Source organism: Galeopterus variegatus, unplaced genomic scaffold (assembly GCF_000696425.1).
Source record: "Galeopterus variegatus unplaced genomic scaffold, G_variegatus-3.0.2 Scaffold378, whole genome shotgun sequence".
NCBI classification, from domain to species: Eukaryota; Metazoa; Chordata; class Mammalia; order Dermoptera; family Cynocephalidae; genus Galeopterus; species Galeopterus variegatus.
This window is the reverse complement of record NW_007726489.1, coordinates 580,099-601,990: the sequence shown is the minus strand read 5'-3', so window position 1 is coordinate 601,990 and position 21,892 is coordinate 580,099. Positions and strand designations below refer to the sequence as shown.

At 41.0% G+C, this 21,892-nt stretch overlaps 1 protein-coding gene across 1 annotated transcript in view; it reads right to left on the bottom strand.

Annotated features, from left to right (window-relative positions):
- Nucleotides 1-21,892, bottom strand: part of LOC103586802 (inactive heparanase-2) — a gene marked incomplete at its 3' end in the record, with an annotated part of 226,462 nt that overhangs the window by 79,626 nt on the left and 124,944 nt on the right. The window lies entirely within an intron of this gene.

Sequence of the window (21,892 nt, the reverse complement as noted above, 5' to 3'; positions counted from 1 at the left end):
TTTCTTTAGTCCTGTTTTCTAGACTTGAAGAAAAATTCTTCGCATTTCCTTGGCATTAGAGCATTTGGTCTTCACTTCAATGTACTTGTTTGACACTACATAACATGGCTCAGTTTCCAAGGTCAGCTTGCCTGCAGTGACTGAGCCTATTTGGATGAATATCTGATCCCTTCAAAAAGTGTTTCCAAATGACAAGGATAAAACACTTTTAGGAAGGTAAACTATGGATAGCTCATGATTTGTTGATGGCTTCAAAGATTGTGTCCTTCCCTAGAGAAGGTATCTTGCTTGAATTTGAGCTTCAGTTTTTCTTGCTTTGGAACTCAGACTCATCTTGCCTCTGGAATCCATGCTCAACAACGACAGTCTTTATTTTGGTCATTTATTTTCTTGAGTTCTGAAAAAGTTAGTACAATTTTAGCTAGACCTTTCTTACACCAGGTCCATCTTGATATAAACAAAAGCAAAGACCTTGTGTACATTCTGTGGACAATGAGTACCGTTTCATATTCCATAGTCCAGGGCCTTTTCTTTTACATATTTAGAAGTAAGAATGAGCAGCCTTCTTCTCTCACATGGGCCATACCACCTAGAAGTCATCCTGAATGTCTTATAGTTTCCATAACTTTTTTTGGTTCTCCCTCAAACAAAATCTCTCTGTTTCTGATTATTTGGCCCCAGATGTACCTGGAGCATACTTTCAAGCCAAATCTCATTTTCTTATTTCCTGTCCATATTTTTAACTTCCCCAGACCCCCAGGATAATTTATCCATTGTACTAATATTTGCAGTTAAAGAAGTATAGACCTGCTCCTTCTCAGTCTTTGAGCTCAGGAAATATCTCCAATCATTTTTCAATCATTTGTGGTCCAGAGAGAGCCAAAACATGCCTTTTCTGGGGAAATTTAATCCACATGTTTGTGATTAATTTATATATAAGTCATTAAATTGGTGTTTCTATGACATTTCATTTGGCAAGCTACCTCTCTCTTTCACCCTTCTAACCCCCTCAAGTCTTATTTGAGTTGGTATGAAGCTGCACCCAGGTGCTTTTCAGTGCTGGCAAAACACAAGGAAAAGTAGTCCTGAATATCTGAGATGCCAGTCTGTCCATATTATAGTTGATATATAACTGCCTGAATTGTGGGTGTCTTACTCTCTAGAGTGATTAAAGAATTTATGATTGGTGTCCTTTTAGGCAGCAGCTGTAACTGTTCCTCAGACTGAGGTATTGGCTCTAATGACTGATTCACCCAAAGTTCAAATTCATTTCAATTTAATCCCAGCCAATTAAATAATTTTTCACTATGCACCTATTATGAGCTAGGTACAATAATCATAATATTTCCTGCCTTCAATTTGCTCATTGTCCAAAAGGAGAGATTGACCTGTATATTTATAATTATGATAGACACCTTTTATAGCAAGAACCAGATTCCTAATGGGGACAATTAGAGAAGGTAGAAATACGGGTGGGCTTTGAAGCAAAGTATTAAATATGTTGGGGGTAATCATTAGTAGGTGGTTCCAATGGAAGACATGTAATCTGAGACTGGCTAGCTGGAAATGGGATTAGAAAGGCAGGGCAAATCCAGATTATGGAAAGGCTTGAATGCCATGTTTAGGAGTGGGGTATTGTATAGACAAAGGGGATCTAACAAAGGTTTTTAAGAAGAGGAATAACATGATCATGTCTCTGACTTTGATATACTGGAAGACAGATTGGAAGTGGGAGAAACAGACGGGGGAACCTGTAGGAGGCTGCTGTGATAATCCAGGAAAAGCGCTAAAGAGGCTCGAAATGATGCCAGAGACTAGAATAATGACAGCGGGTAGCTTGGCTTTGAGACACATTGCTGAGATGGACTTCACAGGGCTTAGATATGAGCAAGATATGAGGATTAGGCAGGCTGTGAGTGATCTCTGGGTATATTACCTACGTTCTCTGGGCCTTTGTTTCCTCAAAAGTAGATTGAAGATAATGTCTCCAGTTGTCTTAAGGATTAAAAAACATGGTATGAAATGATCTATTTCCTTTGTGGCTCTCATTGTTTGGTAGCTCAAAAGATAAAGATGATAACAAGGTATGTGAACTAGAATTTCTAGAACAACTCAACACCCATGCTACTTGGGTCTCTGAAGTTTTGGTGTAATCTGCTCAAAGGTTTTTCATATGTGTCTCTATAAATATCTAGTTATTGGCTCATATAAAAACGTTTAAATTGACAAATAAAAATTGCACATATTTATCATGTACAACATATTTTAAAATATCTATACATTGTGGAATAGCTAAATCAAGCCAATTAACATGTATTACCTCACATAACATCACTTTTTGTGGTGAGAACACTTAAAATCTACTCTTAGCGGTTTTCAAGAATACATTTTTATTAACTAGAGTCGCCATGTTGCACAATAAATGTCTTGAAATTATTTCTCTAATCTAAATGAAATTTTGTATCCTTTGACTAACATCTCCCCAACCCCACCCCACTTCTGCCCCTGGTATCCACTGTTATATTCTCTGCTTCTGTGAGTTCAACTTTTTAAAATTCCACATCTCATATAAGTGAAATAATACAGTATTTGTCTTTCTGTACCCGGCTTATTTTGCTTAACATAATGTCCTCCAAGTTCATCCATGTTGTCCCAAACAACAGAATTTCCTTCTTTTTTGGACTGAATAGTGTTCCATTGAGTAGGTATACCACATTTTCTTTATCCATTCATCTGTTGATGGACACTTGGGTTGATTCCATGTCTTGGCTATTTTATTTTTTCATTTTTTTCATCACTTTTTTAATGCTATTTAACTTTTATTTTGGAAGGTTTCAATCTGCTAAATTAGATCTAACTGACTCCAGTTTCTAAGTCCTCGTTGCCAACTATGAACTGAAATTATATCAACTACTTTTACTTCCCACTTCCAATAGCTAGAAGAGAGAGAAAAATATTTGCTCATTACTTTCCATCTCCTTCTAATAGAGCAAATATTTTTTAAATTAACTCATTTATTATTATTATTATTATTTTACATTCTAAGATGATACAGAACAGTGGGAGAGGGAGGGGAGAGGTGGGTGGGGGGCAGAGGTGGGGGTTGGGGGCAAGGCCGGCCCATGGCTGGCTCCTTTGCTGGCTTGGCTTTTTTGAATAATGCTGCAATGAATATGGGAGTGCAGATATCTCTTCAACATACTGATTTCATTTCCCTTGGATATATACCCAGTAGTGGGATTTCTGTATAATATGGTAGTTCTAGTTTTAATTTCCTGAGGAACCTCCATACTGTTTTCCATAATGGCTGTACTAATTTATATTCCCACCAACAGTGTGTTCCCTTTTCCCCACATCCTCGCCAAGACTTCTTTAAAAAGATTTTGTCTTTTTGATAATAGCCATTCTAACAGGTGTGAGGTGATATCTCATTGTGGTTTTAATTTGCATTTCTCTGATGATAAGTGATTTGAGCATTTTTTCATATACCTGTTGGCCATTTTTATATCTTCTTTTGAGAAATAAGTATTCAGATAGTTTGCCCATTTTTATTTTATTTTTTATTTTTTTTCCTTTTTGTCTTTTTTCGTGTCCGGCAATGGATCGCAACCCTCAGTGTCGTGCCCATACCGGGCCGGGACCGGCAACGGGATCGTAACCCTCGGTGTTGTGCCCGCCCCTCTCTCAGCCAGTGAGCGGGAACCCGTCTGTATGTGGGATCCGAACCCTTGGCGGGAGCGCCACTGCGCTCTCAAGCGGCACACTGTAGCAGTGCGCCACCGGGCCGGCCCCTAGTTTGCCCATTTTAAAATCGAGCTATTTGTTTTCTTGTTACTGAGCTGAGTTCCTTATATATTTTGGATACTAACTCCTTATCAGATGTATAGTTTGCAAATATTCTCTCCTATTACATAGGTTGTCTCTTCACTTTGTTGATTGTTTCCTTGGCTGTGCAGAAGCTTTGTAGTTTGATGAAGTCTCACTTGTCTATTTTTGCTTTGGTTGACTGTGATTTGGGGTTCATATCCAAAAAGTCATTGCCCAGACCAATGTCATGGAGCTTTTTCCCTATGTTTTCTTATAGTAATTTTATAGTTTCAGGTCTTACATTTAAGTCTTCCATCCATTTTGAGTGATTTTTTTGTATGTGGTGTGAGATAAGGGTCTAATATCATACTTCTGCATGTGGAAACCCAGTTTTCCCAACACCATTTAGGGAAGAGACTGTCCTTTCCCCATTGTATGTTGTTGGCACCTTTGCCGAAAATCAATTGACCATAAATGTGCTAATTGTATTTTGTTCCATTGGTCTATGTGTCTGTTTTCATGCCAGCACCATCCTGTTTTGGTTATGATAGCTTTATAGTATATTTTGAAATCGGGTAGTGTGAGGCTTTCAGAGTTGTTCTTTTTGCTCAAGATTACTTTGGCTATTCAGGGTCTTCTGTAGTTCCATATGAATTACAAGGTTGTTTTTCCTTTTTCTGTGAAAAATGTCATTGGAATTTTGATAGGGATTGCATTGAATCTGAATATCACTTTGGGCAGTACGAACATTTTAACAACATTAATTCTTCCAATCCATGAACACAGAATATCTTTCCATTTATTTGTCTTCAGTTTCTTTTCATCAAAATGTTTTCAATATGTTGCAGCTTTTCTTTCTTTCAGCTGGTCAGTATGTGGATCTAGACCCTTGACTTTGATGTTATAACACCACATTCTAACCAACTGAGCTAATTGGCCAGCCCTCATCAATGTTCTATAGTTTTCAATGTATAGGTCTTTAATCTCCCTGGTTAAATTTATTCTCAACTATTTTATTTTTTTGTGACTATTGTAAATGGGATTATTTTCTTGATTTCTTTTTCAGATAGTTCATTGTTAGTGTATAGAAATGCTACTAATTTTTGTAGGTTGATTTTATATCCTGAAACTTTGCTGAATTCCTTTATTAGTTCTAATAGTGTTTTGGTGGAGTCTTTAGGGTTTTCTCTATATAAGATCATGTTGTCTGCAAACAGGAACTATTTAACATCTTCCTTTCCAATCTGGAAGCCTTTTATTTCTTTATGTTGCCTAATTGTTCTGGCTAGGACTTCCTGTACCCTGTTGAATAGAAGTGGTGACAGTAGGCATCCTTGTCTTGTTCCTGATCTTAGAGAAACACCTTTCAACTTTTCACCAATAAGTATGATGTTAGCTGTGGGGTTTGTCATACATTGCCCTTATTGTGTTGAGATACATTCCTTCTACACCTAATTCGTTGAGAATTTTTATCATAAAAGGAAGTTAAATTTTGTCGAATGCTTTTCCTGATTCCTGAGGTCTAGTGTACCAACATGGCACTGGGTTGGGCCTTAAGGCTGAGGCCACAGGGCCTGGCCTAGTGCTGAATAGGCCCAGAGCCTGTATCCACAGGGGTCTTCCAGTGTTGACCTGATGACCAGCGCTGTGAGGGAAGGCCTAATGTTAGGGAGGCCTGAAGCCTGGGACTCTGGAGGCCAGAAGGTTCTGGAGGTGATCTGTAGCCTTAGCCTGCTAAGGTTGTCCTTTCCCTGGGCTGCAGGATCCTTCCTGGTGACAGGGCAGGCTTGGGGGCTTAGTCTAAGAGTACGAGCCTGAAGTCTAGACCTGTGGGGGCCTGACCAGTGCTGGGTTTTACTGGGGCAGTTCCAGTGTCAGGATCCAAGGCAGTGTTTGGTTCTCACTTCCCTCTCCTTCCTCCAAACAGAAGGTATCTCTCTCAGTGGTGTGCTGCCTGGTGTTGGGCTAGGTGTATAAAATTGTTCTTCCTACCCTCTTTCATGCATCTTTTCTTATTTCTGTCCTACACCAAGGGGCTGTAATCTCTCACCTATTTCCTCAGCTCTGGTGAAGGTATTTTTGTGTGTGATAGTTGTTCAAACTGATGTTTCTGTGGGGGACAATAACTGCAAATTCCCTATTCTGCTGTCTTGCTGACATACTCCTGGTCTTCTTTATGACCCATTTTAAAGGCAACCAGTCATCACATTGATGTATAGTGGTTAAAATGATCATTAGCAAAAAGGCGATGTTTCCTAAAGGGAATCTGAGCTGCTAACTAAAAATCAGAAATACCTTTTAGACCAACTGTGGGTAATTAGCACATTTGCACCAGTGATTCCCTACCCTGGTTTGAGAGTCTAATTCAGCAAACAATTTTTGTGTGTCTATTAGGTATGAATATGTACTGGGTACTAGAGAAGATATAAGGAAAGTATACCAAGACCCTACCCTCAAGGAACTAATATTCTAGAAAGGGAAATAATGACAAGCTTACAAAAAACTATAAATATTTATAAATAACACCATACATTATACAGATAAAATGTTACTGAGGTTAGAAACAGGAGAAAAAACATTCACTTAGGAGAATTCAAGAAAAGCGCCAAGACAGAGTTGGTCTTTGAGATGGACCTTGAAATCCAGCCATAGTTTTGTCTGATGGAGATGCTGGGGAAGTCAATAACAGCAGCTGAAGAAATCCAGTCATGCACTCACCCAATCAGTCCCTCTCTCATTCAAGTTTTACTGAGTGCCTACTATATGTTTGAGAAAGAAGAGATAAAACAAAGTCTCCACACCCAAGATTTCAGCCACTTTAACTCAAATGTTTCTCCTCATGGGGGAGGAGAAAAAGAGATGAACAGGTGAAGTTCAACATAATATGGTTAGTATTTTATAAAGGTCCTTAATTAAATGCTGTCTGTTTTAGGGTTCTTCTGAGAAATAGAACCAATACCAATAGAATATATATATACACACACACACATATACAGTTGACCCTCGAACAACATGTATTTGAACTGTGCAGGTCCATTTGTACGTGGAGTTTTTTCAATAAATATATTGGAAAAATTTTGGTTAATGTCATGCAGACATACCCAATCAATTAAGTAGCCTACCTAACAGTAGGCTGTTAGTAGGCTATCAGTAGTTAGTACTTAACTACTACTGAAGTAACAACTAGGCACACCTCTACCCCCCAATCCTCCCACCCCCACAGGACTTGGGGTGCACATGGCAATGACAAGGGGGAAAGTGTGTGTGATACACTTAAGTAGTAGTTAAGTAGTCAAGTGGTTAAGTTTTGGGGGAGTCACAAGTTATATTCAGATTTTTGTGCAGGGAGATGGGGGTAGGGGTTTGTTGCCCCTAACCCCCATATTGTTCAAGCGTCAACTAAACACACACACACACACACACACAACTACACATATATGTACATATATAAATGTAGGGATAGAGAGAGACAGAGACAAAGATGGAGACACATAGAGAGAGAGTCAGAGAAAAAGACTGACTTTAAGTAATTGGTTAACACTAGTGGAGGTTAGCAAGTCTGAAACCTGCAGGGCAGGCTGGCAGACTGGAGAACCAGGGAAGATTTTAGGCTGCAGTTCAAGTCTGAAGGGAGTCTTCTGACAGAATTCCTTTTTGCTCAGGGAAGGTCAGTCTTTTTCTTTTTATTAAGGTCCTCTATTGATTGGACGAGGCTCATCCACATCATGGAAGGTAATTTGCTTTACTCAAAATCTACTGTTTTAAATGATAATTTAATCTGAAAATATCTTCATAGAAGTATCTAGAATAATATTTGACCAATTATCCAGGTACTGTGGCCTAGCCAAGTTGACACATAAAATTCACCATCATACCACATGAGACAAATGAAACAAAATTAGTCTTGGACACTGAAAATGTGGAACCGATTTTGGAACTGGGTAATGGGCAAAAGCTGGAAGAACTTGATGGAGCAGGCTACAAATAGCCTAGCTGCTTGTGGAGTTTAGAAGACAAGAAAACCAGGAAAAGTTTGGGAATTCTAGAGACTGGTCAAATGGTGGTGACTAGAATGCTTGTAGAAAAACGAACTATAAAGACCATTCTAAGGAGATCACAGATAGAAATGAGAAGAAGCTTATTGGAAACAGGCAAAGATCACACTTGCTGTGAACTGGCAAGGAATGTGGCTGCATTTTGTTCATGACTCAAAGTTTTATGGAATGTGGAACTTGAGGGTGCTGACCCAGGGTACTTGGCGGAAGAAATTTCTAAGCAGCAAAACATTCAGAAAGCTGCATGGCTACTTGTAACAGTCTATGCTGAGTTATGGTGGCAAAACCAGAATTTGAAAAGGAAGCAGAGTGTAAAGATTTGGAAAACTTGCAGCCTGGCCATGTGGTAGAGAAACAGAAAGCGTTTTAGGGAGAACAATTCAATGGTGTAGCCCAGCAATCCTTTGCTAAGGAGATGATTACAAAAGAAAGGGATTATCAAGAGAAGGGAAAAAAGACCTTGATGGCATTTCAGAGGCTTCTGCTTCCATCACAGACCCTGAGGCCTAGGGAGAATGGTCTCAGGGAACAGGCCTGAGGCAACCTCCACATGCTCACTGCCCAGGGCTACCTCAGGATGCTACTTCCCACACCAGCATCACAGCTGCTTTGGCTGCTCCAGCTGTGGCTAAATTGGCCCCAGGTGTGTCTGGACTCACAGGTTTGGAAAATACAAGCCAAAAGCCTTGGTAGTGTCCACGTGGTGTTAAGTCTGCAGACTTGCAGAATGCCAGAGCTGTGAAGGCTTGGGAACCTCCACCCCAATTTCAAAGGATCACAGGGGCAGATTCACCACATAGAGCCTTCGATAGAGCAACACCTAGTGGAAATGTAGGGTCAGAGTTGCAGCAGAGAAACCCTATCAGTACAATGCCTAATGGAGCTGTGAGAGAGGGACCATCACAGAGACTCCAGATTTGTGGAGCTACCAGTGTGCAATGCCAGCCTGTGAGGGCTAAAGTATGGCCTCAGACCGGGAAAGCCATAGGAATGGAGCTGCCCGAGGACTTGGGGATCCAACCCCACACCAGCATGTAGAGGATGTGGAACATGGAGTCAAGGTATATGATTCGACAGCTTTGAGATTTGATGCCTGCCCTCTAGGTTTTGGACTTGTTTGGGACCCATTACACCTTTCTTTTGGACTATTTCTCCCTTTTTGAATGGGAATATGTACCATATACTTGTCCCACCATTGTGTCTTGAAGTAGGTAACTTGTTTTGATTTCACAGATGGGGCCTTGAGACTTTGGACTTTTGAGTTGAAACAAGTTAAGATTTGGGGGCTATGGGAATGAAATGATTGTATTTGTATGTGAAAAGAACATGAGTTTTGGGGGCTAGGGGTGGAATGCTGTGGATTGATGCCCCCCCAAAACTTTGTCCCTACTGTGACAGTGTAAAGAGGGTAGAAAATCCTATTACGGTAATTGAAAGGTGGGGCCTTGAAGAGGTGATTGGAGTGTAGGACCCTGCAGTGGTGAATGGATTAATAATGGTGGTCATGGGCATGGTTCTGAGGGTTTTAAAAGGAGAGCACATGAGAATCTCTTTCTTCTCCACCATTCTCACCATGTGAGACCCTGCATCACCAAAGTAACCACCAAAGAAGGCCCTCACTATAAGTATTCCCTGTACTTTAGATTTACCAGCTTCTGAAACTGTAAACAATAAATTTTGTTTTCTTATAAATTACCCAGTTCCAGGTATTTTGTTATAAGCAACAGAAATGTACCCACTAGGATGGCTATAATCACAAGACAAGCAATAACAAGTTTTAGTGAGGATGTGGAGAAATTGGAACCCCCATATGTTGCTGATGGGAAAATAAAATAATGAAACTTCTTTGCACAACAGTTCGGCAATTCCTCAAAACTTTAAACGCAGAGTTTCCATATGACCCAGAAATTCCACTTCTAGGTGTCTTAGTCCATTTGTGTTGCTATAACAAAATACCTGAGACTGAGTAATTTATAAAGAACAGAAATTTATTTCTCATGTTTCTGGAGGCTGGGAATTCCAAACCAAGGCACCAGCAGGACTGTCTGGTGAGAGCTGAACTCTGCTTCCAAGATGGTGCCTTTTTGCTGTACCCTCCAGAGGGGAGGAATGCTATGTCCTTACATGGTGGAAGGGACAGAGTGGCAAGAGAACACTCCCTTCAACCTCAAGCCCTTTATAAGGATGCTAATCCCATTCGTGAGGGTGGAACCCTCATGACTTAATCATCTTCCAAAGGCCATACCTCTTAATACTGTTGCATTGGGGATTAAGGTTCAACATGAATTTTGGAGGGGAGGCCATCATTCAAACCATACTACTAGGTATATACCCAACAGAAATGGAAAACATACAAGAGTACTTCAAAAAGTTCGTGGAAAGATTTGTATTATATTTCAATTCTATTTTTCCACGAACTTTTTGCAGTACCCTCATACACCACACATTGCATACAAATGTTTAATTGCAGCATTTTTCACAATAGCCACAAAGCAGAAACAGTCCTAATGTCTACCAACTGATGAACAGATAAATTAAATGTGGCATATCCATGCAATGGAATATTATTCAGTAATAGAAGGTAATGAAGTGGTGATACATAGTACAACACAGATGAACCTTGAAAACATTATGTGAAGTGAAAGAAGCCAGATACAAAAGTCACATATTGTATGATTCCATTTATATAAAATGTCCAGAAGATGTAAATCTATATAGAGAGAAAGTAGAAAAGTGGTTGCCAGGGGCTGGGGAAAGGGAGAATGGGTAGCAACTGCTAATAAGTATGGGACTTCATTTTGGGGTGATATTCTGAAATAGATTGTGGTGATGGTTGTACAACTCTATGAATATACTAAAAATGATTGAACTGTATTCTTTTTTTTTTTTTTTTGTCTTTTTGTCTTTTTTCGTGACCGGCAACGGATCGCAACCCTCAGTGTCGCGCCCGTACCGGACCGGGACCGGCAACGGGATCGCAACCCTTGGTGTTGCCCCCGCTCCTTGCTCAGCCAGTGAGCGGCCGGTCTGTATGTGGGATCCGAACCCTCGGCGGGAGCGCCGCCGCGCTTCCCAAGCGGTGCACTGTAGCAGTGCGCCACCGGGCCGGCCCCTGAACTGTATACTTTTATCAAATGAATTTTATGATATGTGAATTATATCTCACTAAGTATGTTATTAAAAAAAATCAGATTAATGTCAATGCAAAACCTTGCTTACTGGTGTGGAGCTGTGCTCTTCCTCAGTGCCAACATCTTACTCTTCCCTTCTATCCCAACTCTAGCATTTTTAAGGCTAAAGATGACTAGAGGCAGGGCTGAGGTCTCCCTGTCTCCAAGGGGAACCAAAAGTCATATGCATCCACTTGAGCATGCTGGGAAACTTTGGAGAGGAAGGAAATCAAACTTTTATGGCTCTGTTGGACACAGGTGCTCAAGACACTATCCTTTCTCTTTTGTTGGGGAGGAGGGCTGCTCAATTCAACTGATAAAGTTTGGGCAAGTTTCCCAGCAGGGAAAATAAATCTAAGTTGACCTTGCGGGTGAGGCCCTTTGAGCCAGTTCAGTGTCCTGTTGTGGTTTTCACTGCTGAATGATATTGGTGTTGAAATTTTACATGCTTCTGCTATGAATGCTCCTAACATCCAGCGGGGAGTCTCCTGATAGAGAAGAGTCACGTGTAGAGAAGTGGAACATGTAGTATGATATTTACATGTCGTGGTGATATTCACATGTAGTAGGACACATAAATCACTCCCCAACTCGCCTCCCTATCCTGTCCCAACTGGTCCCAGGAGAAGAAATGAAACTCATAGCCTTGATTAAAGTCTAAAAGATAGCAAGGATAGTAAGAGCTATAACATCTCAATCTACAGCCCTGTATGTTCAGAGGGATGGGAACTGGAGATTTATGGTGGATTACCCCTAACTGAATTCAGTTGTTACTCCTATTGCACAGATTGAGGGCACTTGTTATGATGTGTTGGATTGACAACATCTTTTTTTCTATTCCACCTGCCCCCAAGGGCAAGGGTCAAGATCAGGTCACATTCATGGCAAGGCCTCCAATATATGTTTATAGTACTTCCCAGGCAGTAAGATAAAGGGAGGGACATTAATGACCTTTAGTTTTTCAGAGCCAATCCTGGAACCTTCCTCAAGAAGGAAAATGCCCTGGTATAGCTCTCCCAAACAATTTAAATGATTCTAGATCTGACATCCATCATCAGATGGGTAAACGTTAGGGGACAGTCCAGCTCCTGCACAGTTCATGGTTCTAGGGGAGGAGAGGTTTTAAAGTCATCCCATTTTTATGGGAGTAGACATGTACATATATAATAATGGGGCAAAATGGTAACTGCCATAAGGAATGTAAAGACCCTATACTGCTCCATTAATGTATTAGGGGTGAGCAGTGAAACTAACCTGCTGCTGCATGAAATTGAAAATTTGTTCATTTCTTCCTTTTTTACTTTCATTATTAAGTAAAAATGTAAACCTATAAAAGTCAGCGGTTAAACGACAGTTAAATGTTTTATCTCTTGGATCATTTTATTTTACCTTGAAGCCGGTTTTTTGCTTCCTCATTGCTATTTCTATCTACCTTGCCTCTAGGGGATATAGTCGACCAGATTCTTCTTCTCTTGACAAAGCTGTTACAGAACCAACCAGAGGGAAAAGACCAAGTAGTACTGAAGAACCACAGAACTCTGAACCACTGCCTTGCTCTGTTCCCTTGGGTAAATTGCTGGACCTCTCTGGGCCTCAGTTTTCTTCTCTGCCAAACAGAATGAGTATATCTATCCTATTTGCCTTATCAGGAAGCTGGAAAAGCCAGATGAATTAATGGAATGAGTAAGTGGTGGAAACTTAAAGTAGGGCATAAAAAATAAAGTCAAAGAAGCCAAAGAAGAAAACTATTATTATACAGCTTTATGAAGTATTAAATAAAATGTGAAGGATTTTGAAGATTCTGAAGCAAACTCTATGTGCAAACTAACATTGTTGTAACTAAAATATTTCCTGTTACTGATAATTTGTAAATAGAACGTGTCTGGTACTACTGGGGTGACTGTTTCCGAGGTGTTCCTATCTTTCCCAATATGTTAGAATTTCAACCAAGTCCAAGGAATACTTTTCATATATTCAGAATATATGATAATGGTAATATTATTATGTACTTACTAAATGTCAGGCACTGTCTTAAGCACTGACACTAACCCTATGAAGTATGGACTACTAGCATCCCCATTATACAGATGGTACAAGAAAAGGGAATCTGCAAAAGGCGACACAGCAAGTAGACAGTGGGGCTGGGAGAGTCTGAGTTCAGATCTGTCTGAGCCCAGAGCCCAGGCTCTTAAGCACTAAGCTGTACTGCTTCCTTATACACAGTCTGCACACAGCACCTGACAATAACAGCCTGCCTTAGGGCCGGCCTGGTGGCGCACTGCTGTAGTGCGCCGCTTGGGAAGCGCGGCGGTGCTCCCGCCGAGGGTTCGGATCCCGCATACAGACCGGTTCCCGCTCACTGGCTGAGCGAGGCGCGGGAGCGACACCAAGGGTTGCGATCCCGTTGCTGGTCCCGGTCCGGTACGGGGGTGACACTGAGGGTTGCGATCCGTTGAATATTTCCTGTTACTGATAATTTGTAAATAGAACGTGTCTGGTACTACTGGGGTGACTGTTTCCGAGGTGTTCCTATCTTTCCCAATATGTTAGAATTTCAACCAAGTCCAAGGAATACTTTTCATATATTCAGAATATATGATAATGGTAATATTATTATGTACTTACTAAATGTCAGGCACTGTCTTAAGCACTGACACTAACCCTATGAAGTATGGACTACTAGCATCCCCATTATACAGATGGTACAAGAAAAGGGAATCTGCAAAAGGTGACACAGCAAGTAGACAGTGGGGCTGGGAGAGTCTGAGTTCAGATCTGTCTGAGCCCAGAGCCCAGGCTCTTAAGCACTAAGCTGTACTGCTTCCTTATACACAGTCTGCACACAGCACCTGACAATAACAGCCTGCCTTAGGGCCGGCCTGGTGGCGCACTGCTGTAGTGCGCCGCTTGGGAAGCGCGGCGGTGCTCCCGCCGAGGGTTCGGATCCCGCATACAGACCGGTTCCCGCTCACTGGCTGAGCGAGGCGCGGGAGCGACACCAAGGGTTGCGATCCCGTTGCTGGTCCCGGTCCGGTACGGGGGTGACACTGAGGGTTGCGATCCGTTGCTGGACACGGAAAAAGACAAAAAGGAAAAAAAAAAATAACAGCCTGCCTTAAATCTTTCCATTACTGAGCAATATATTGCAGCCTCCAGAATCCCAGTCACCAAGCATCTTTAGAATTCAGCAAGGATTGACTGTAATCAGAGCATTGTGGGGGTATGAACATAGGAGTGATGACTTCTGTTTCCAAGGAGTTTATAGTCAGAGAGAGGAAATTAGATGTATTCAAACAATTCTAATAACAAAAGAAAGTGCTAAGTGCTATAATAGGGCTACAGCAGCCTTGGGAAAAGAGATTACTCCCTGAATGATTTCAAAGTGAAATAGTGCAGTTTAATTTTAAGTTCAGTAGGGAGGTCCATCTGAAGATACTGGTATGGAAATAGGTATTGAAGATGAATTAGAAAACATCAGAGCTCAAGGGGAACTCAGACGACTGAGTTCAACCTTCACATTTGATATGGGCCCAGAGCACCCAGCGCCCCACAATGAGTGAGCTGGTGGAGGAACCTGTAGTGACATCCAGAACTCCCGGCCCTCTCCTCAGTGAGCCTTCTATCCTAAGGCCTCCTTTCCTTTCTGCTGTCACAGCACCACAGTGCCCTGGGGCAAGAAGATTTCTCAGGAACATGTGTTCTTTTGTTAACTAATATTACAAATGTCCATTAATGACATCTTGTTGCACAAGCTTTCTCTAATTCTCCCCTCCAGCTCCTCCTTTCCAGCCAGTAGTAATATTTCCTATCTCAGAGGTCTAAAGAACCTATTGTCTGTGGTTCATTTGGATTCCTCCCTTCCTCCCTTCTTTTAGCAAATATTTATTGAGTACCTTCTACACAGGGAAACTCATGTTAGACTCCGGACATACTGAGTGAACAAGACAGACTTTACGTACACCACCTATTTACTATCTCTCTAAGGCTTTATGTTTTGTCACCCTGAACAGATTGTAAACAATGAGAGAAGGAATCTGACTTTATTTTTTGTGTTCCACAGCAACTAAAATGGTGCTTTGCTTTAGTGTATGTCACAACACCCTAGAACAAGGATATTAAAAAAAAATTACCACTGAAATTTGTAAACATGCACAAAAATAGAATAGTATAACAAAGTCCCAAATGTCTTGACATTCTCATTTCAAAGCCTGATGACAGGTGACAGAGGGTACACATGGAAATGGCTGGGTCAGTGATGGGGAAACACTGTAGGCATTAGGGGATCGCCTCTGTGCCTGGCCACGTGTGGACAAAGCCTCAGGCTGGTCTTAGAGGCACTGCATGGCCTCTGAAGTGTAACTGAGCTGTTTCCCCTCTGCAGCCTTTGCAGATGCTGTTTCCTCTGAGAGAATGTGCTTCTCTTCCACCAGCTACCCTAACGGCTGCCTCTTCAGTGAAGACTTCGTTGGCCACACTTTCCAAAGAGGTCTCCCTCCTGATGACTCAACTTAGCAACCTGTTTGCCTCCTACACAGCATTCTAAATTCTGTAATTAATTATTTATTAGTTTAGTTGTTTTTAGTCTCTCCTAAGCTGTAACCTCCAGGGAGGGCAGGGATCTTGTCTTTTTCCTTCACCTCTATTTCCTCAGAAACTAGACATGTCTGGCATGTAATAGATAATAAGTATTTGTCAAATGAATGATGATAGTACTAAGTATTTTGTTAATATCTCCGTTGGAGCAAGAGGAGTACAGAAGAGTAGAGGAAAAGGAAAAGGTAATTTCTAACTTAGGGTAAATGGAAGTCTCTAACCCAGTGCTTCTCAATTCTGGCTGCACATTAGAACCACTTGGGGGGCTTTAAAAAATGCCAACACCTGGAGTCCTCTACACTCCAACTGAATCAGAATCTCGGGCTGGTGCCTGAGTACAGATTTTTTTTTTTTACCTGATGGTATTGTGGGTATTGCTGTACTGTCTTGGAAAGTAATAAGGTTAAGAGTCTATTTCATAAGACTCTCAAATCTTTTGGGTTGGTTATTAAAAGTCTCATTTTGATGACTTTCCTGACCATGAATTTTCTATAGAAATAAAAATAAATTGATAAGACCCTATCTTCCTTTGACAAACTGTAGGCTAGTTCTTAGAGTAATAAAGAGTACTAGAACACACCAACACCTACCCAAATCTTTTTCAGCTATAAATTCATAACATTTAGCTAGGTATCAGTGACCATTGAACTATTTCTCACCTAGTTCTAAGAGCTCTGCTGATGACAGGGGTTACGAGCAATATCTCCCACAATTTCCCACTAGTGCTCTATTTTAATAGCAAAACATTCAGGCAACTACTACAAGACTAAATATATATGCTTCAAGAAACCTTTGCAACCATCTCACCCCAGTTAGGATGGCCAAAATCCAAAAGACACCGAAAGATAAATGCTGGCGTGGCTGTGGAGAAAAAGGAACTCTCTTACATTGTTGGTGGGAATGCATAATGGTGCAACCCCTATGGAAAATGGTTTGGAGGTTCCTCAAACAGCTGAAGATAGATCTACCATATTATAAAAAAAGTTTTTTCGTACATTAGTCATCACTACTTGAATTGATTTCTAGATATCTGTACAAATATTCAAATGCGTAGTATCTCACCATAGTTATGTTCAGGCTATTAGTGATTATTATTAGGACTTACAGAATTTTACACTTCACAAAGCGACTTTTTAAATAATAATAGTTAAAATTTATTGAGTATTTACCATGTGGTAAAAGATACATATGCATTGGCTCATTTAATCCTTTCCAACAACTCTCTGAGATAGACATTATTATCTTCATTTTATAAGAGAGGAAATTGATGTTTATTGAGGTTTAGTAATAAATCCAAGAGCATATAGCTAGTAAATGATAGAGCTGGGTTTAAAATACAGGTCAGTCTGATCCCAAAGCCAATACTTTTAATGAGTACCTTCAAATCCTTCCCATTCTCCAACACCAGCACAGTTAGTCCCATTTTACAGAGGAGGAAATGAAGATTCATGCAACTAGAAAATTATGGTGCTGTGTTTTGAGCCTGCATCTTCTGATTTCAGGTCCAAAGCTCTTTCCACTTCCCAAGGTGAAGGCTTCCATCAGGGTGAGCTGTTACAACTGCTGGCCATGTGTTGCTGACATCCTATGCACACTGCTCAGGTTGATAAATAAGCAAAGAACAAGATCTGGTAGTAAAAAAAAAAAAATCAGAGAAGCTTCTATATAAAAGCATTAGGGGTGAAAGAGCTGCCTGCATGGTCAGATGGTGCACAGCACAGGCTCTGACCTAAGAAGCCAGGGTTTAGAGGCACAGAGGAGAAAAGAAGCAAATCATGTCCACTGGGCATGCAGCCCAGGTTCTTCGGCCACTGACGTGCAGCCAGCCTGAGTCTCCGTGATTGATCCTGCAGCCAGGATGCCCTTCTCTCAGCAGCCACAGGGTCCCACAAAGGAAGGCTGCACATGGAGAAGTCTTTGTCAGGGCCCCTAATGAGAGGATTGGGTTTCACATCACAGCTATCCCTAAACAGGTACACTCTGCTTCTTTCATCTTTCTGATGGCTCCCACGGGAAAGAAAAGAAAAAAGAAAGAAGGCTACACCAGGAAACAGGTCACAGGCCGGTTTGGCTGGGTTTTGTACTTTCCCTGCCCTACCACCTCCAGGTCTGAAGCTTTGAAATTCTTTAATTTTCACACACCCTGTGTGGCCACTGGACAGTAATGGGGAAAGTTTCCTAAATAATTTTCATAATTTATCCACCATGATTTATTGCAAAATTAATGCCTCTGTCTCTTTGCACGTGCTATTGCCTCTGTTTGGAAGATCCTCCCAAGACCCTGAACTCTTCTTCCTATGGCTAACTTGCCCTTCTTCAAGATGCAGCTCAGGCAGTGTCTCCTCCAGAAAGCTTTCTGTGATGCCCCATGCCTGCTCGCCACCCAATCTGGCTTCTGTATCCCTCTTCTACCTTACTCATGCACTTCTGCCATAGTCCTTGCTAACTTATCTGTCTCCCTGTCTGTATACAAGCTCCTTGAGGACAGGGACAAGGTCTCTAGTGTCTAGCACAGTATAGAGCACAGGAATGTAATAAGTGTTTATGAATAAATGAAACATGAATGATAAGTAAGCCTGAGGTCATATTTGCTTAGCTATTTAAAGCATTTAATCCTTTTGAGACAATCTATTTTTTCTTTAAAAATAGCTTTGTTTTTCAGATTTTAAAAACAATACTACTGACTGCAGAAATTTTACATGTAAAAAATCCACAAAGAAGAAAATAAAAACTGCCTGTAATCCCACCACTCAAGGAAAGACACTTTTAACATTTAGATGTGTTCCCTTCTAGTTATGTATGTGTATATACAAAATCAGAATTCTAGAATTGTCATACCTAACTTCCTCAAGGATTGTAACAATAACTTTTGGAGGTAGATAGTGGAGGCATTTTTCTCTTAATTCAAGTGATGGGAAAATCGGAACTCAAAGACACATATTTAATTAATGGCAGAGCTAGGACTAGAACCCACAAATCTCGTCATATTTCCAGGCTCCTGCTGCTCCTTATCATGCTTCCTAATTAGATGTTATTCTTTTTGCATCAATTCAGCATCAATGGGACACGGGTTTGTAACTGGGTGTTCTTATGTGTATCCCTAGAATGCTTAGCATAGAGCCAGACACATTTGAGGTGTTGATGTTTTTTGAATTGAATTATATTTGTGTGAAGACTGCTTTAGCTAGCCTGGAGTGGGAGTCAAGAAGATGTTGACTAATAATTCACCATTCCTTTCTCTTTGAAAGCTCTGTAAATCAAGCTCTTAAAAAAAGCAGCAAGTTAAATTCCAAAACCCCCTCTGAGGAGAAATGCCCATGGCTGGTGGGGTCTGGACTATGTCCACCAAATGTGCAGATATCTTCTGCACAAACATCGCCTACTCCCAAGGGAGCCCATGACTGACTAACTAGCTGTGGAGACTCTCATGTCCCCTCTTTCCCAATGGCAGGGGGGTCAGGGGAAAGGGGCAGGAGTTGAGTGATGAAGCACGGATGAACTAAATGTTCTTCTCTTCCCAGGAGAAGAAAAAATCTCACATCAGGAGGAGGGTTGGCACTTTTCTAGAGGAACAACCATGAAGAACAAGAGATGTAATTGAAAATAATCTTTTCTGAGGTTGTTTCTATTTTAAAGGGCCATCCTCGTATTCTCTCAATCTTAGATTGGCACCACTGGAATAGCCCTGCCAGAGCTGGGCTGGAATGCCTCAAACTGAGATCAAAGTTGTCTGGGCAGGTGAAGGGGGAATATGGGATATGGGTTGAGCAGCCATAAGGCCAATATGCTCATTTTTTCTGAATTTATCCAAGAACACTAACAAAAACAAACAAGACAGTATTTTCTAATAAAATTTCTTCCTGAAATGTACTGGATTTGAAGGAACTGGAACAGAAAATACTGATTTTTCTGGGATGCAACCAAAACACAACTCACTAATCCCCCAAACTCTTAACAAACTCTCTTGAAGATTTAATCACAATGTAGAATCCACAAGTTTTTATTGGCAGTGTTTGATTATCAATTGCACAACGCTCTCAAGTAGCAACCAATACGATTCCCAGGTCTGTCCCCATTACACATTCCAGGGGCCTGCGGCAGTGTCTGTCAGATTGGTACCCTGGTCTAGTCTTGTAAACTCTTTCCAGGGGAGACTCAGGACACATTCTTCCAGCTGCCAAGTTCTCTACTTATAGGGTGCAGAATTTATTAGTGCAAAGAAAGATAAAAGGAAAGCCTGCTACCTTTTTAAGTGCTTTTACATACGGTTTCTTTATTAGAGCTTGGTGTTTCCAGAAATACAGCTGCCTAGCTCATTTGAACCTTTGTGCTAAATCAGTGGAATTTGTTTTAGCTTCCTATGAACATCTATGAGCTCTGCTTCCACCACGTATCAACCAAGGTCTTTTGTGCCATACTTTTAAAGAAAGTCACTGGCAAAACTCTCTGCTATGAGCTCTGCTTCCACCACGTATCAATCGAGGTCTTTTGTGCCATGCTTTTAAAGAAAGTCACTAGCAAAAACTCTCATTCAGGGAGAACAAAGCCATGAGGACTTGTGCCTTTAACTCATGCACGGCCATGCAAAGGTACAGAGAGAGTCAACATGGAATCCAGGTCTGTCCAACTCTGGAATTAAGCCTGTCTAGTTATGCAAAGACCATCTTGTTCTAGCCTGCTTTCTTATTTTCAGTTCCCCAACATGCCTGTTTTCATATTCAGACTCAACTGTAAGGCAAAATTGGCTTCAGAGCACACTGCAAGGAGAGCACTGCAAGAAACATGTGGCACACTGAAAAGAAAAATGGATTTCGAACTGGAAAACTCTGAAGGTTCCAGCTCTTACTACTTGTCTTTCCTTGAATAAGTTACTTAACAACTTCATAGAACCTTAGTTTCTCTCCAGAAAAATAAGTATAAATAGACATATTTATCTCACCAGGCTTTCTTCAGAGCAATTATGACAAATTGCAATTATCTTGTTCATTTGTGTGTTTATTTTCCATTTCTCAGTACCTTTCCCCACAGTATAAGCTCCAAGAGTTCAGGGACCTTGTCTTTTCAGTTCACCACAGTGGTACGTTGGCAGGAATAGCAATCAGCACATAGTGCATAATCAAGAAGAGTGAATGAAATTTTAATAAGTGAAGGAAGGAATGAAGGAAAGAAGGAAAAAGGAAAGACAGAGGCGAGGGAAGACACTGTTCAGGCATTGGGGATGCACCATCTATGGAAACAACCTGTATGTTGTTAAGTATTATCTACATTATTAAAAAAAATAACTAACATTTGATGCATTCATTGTGCCTGGGTGATCTTTATAAAATGTTAGTTACATCATTTACTTCCCTGATTAAAGGCCTCCAATGGCTTTCCATAGTACTTATAATAAAACTGACCCATGCCTACTTCATTTCCAACCAGTCTCCCCCTTCACTGCCATGTCCCAGTCACTCTGGTGTTCTTGTGTTTCCTCAAACATGCCAAGTTTGTTTCTGCCTTGGAGCCTCTTTCCCTGCCTGGAAAGCTCTTCTGTGAAATCTGCATAGCTGGCTCCTTGCTGTCATTAGGCTCTTGGCTTACATGTCATCTTCTCAGAGAAGCCTTTCCTGAACATGCACCTAAAGAAGCTCTCACAGTACTCTATTATTTATATATTTGTTTATCTATTACTAGTCTCTTCCCCAGTGCCTGATGTTCAATAAATATTTATTTCTGTGTGACATTATATTTGTTTAATGCTTACATTTCACAGATACTCTTCTGATAATTTTGTTTTATTTCCACAAGGATATGAGCTAAACTAAACAAAACAAACCTCTATGGTTCCAAACTGAAAACTCCCTCTTCACCCCTTCCCATCACAGCTCCACACACATACTTGGAAGAGGTATCCTTGTCCTGTGAATAAAAGCAACTGTGCCAGTTGGTTGTAATATTTGTGATTTCACTGGAGTCTTGGAGTCGTGTGCACCCAGTGATACAATAATTAGTACTCTAACCTAGAGGGGTTCTTTTGAGACTGGAAATGGTGCTGTTGGGTGCCAAACTCTTCTGGGCTTGAGGGCCTCCTGGCTCAGGGATTGTGGGGTGGAGGGTATGGGGCAGAAATAGGCAGAGGGAAGCAAATGGCAAGAACACTCACTGGTTCCAGTTTGGTCTGTTTATTGCGGACCCCAGGGCAGCAGTAATTCTGTAGGAAGAGCACTGGGCCAGAGCATATACATCCCTCCTTCCCTGTTCCACCATGGGCTATCAGTCCCTCTG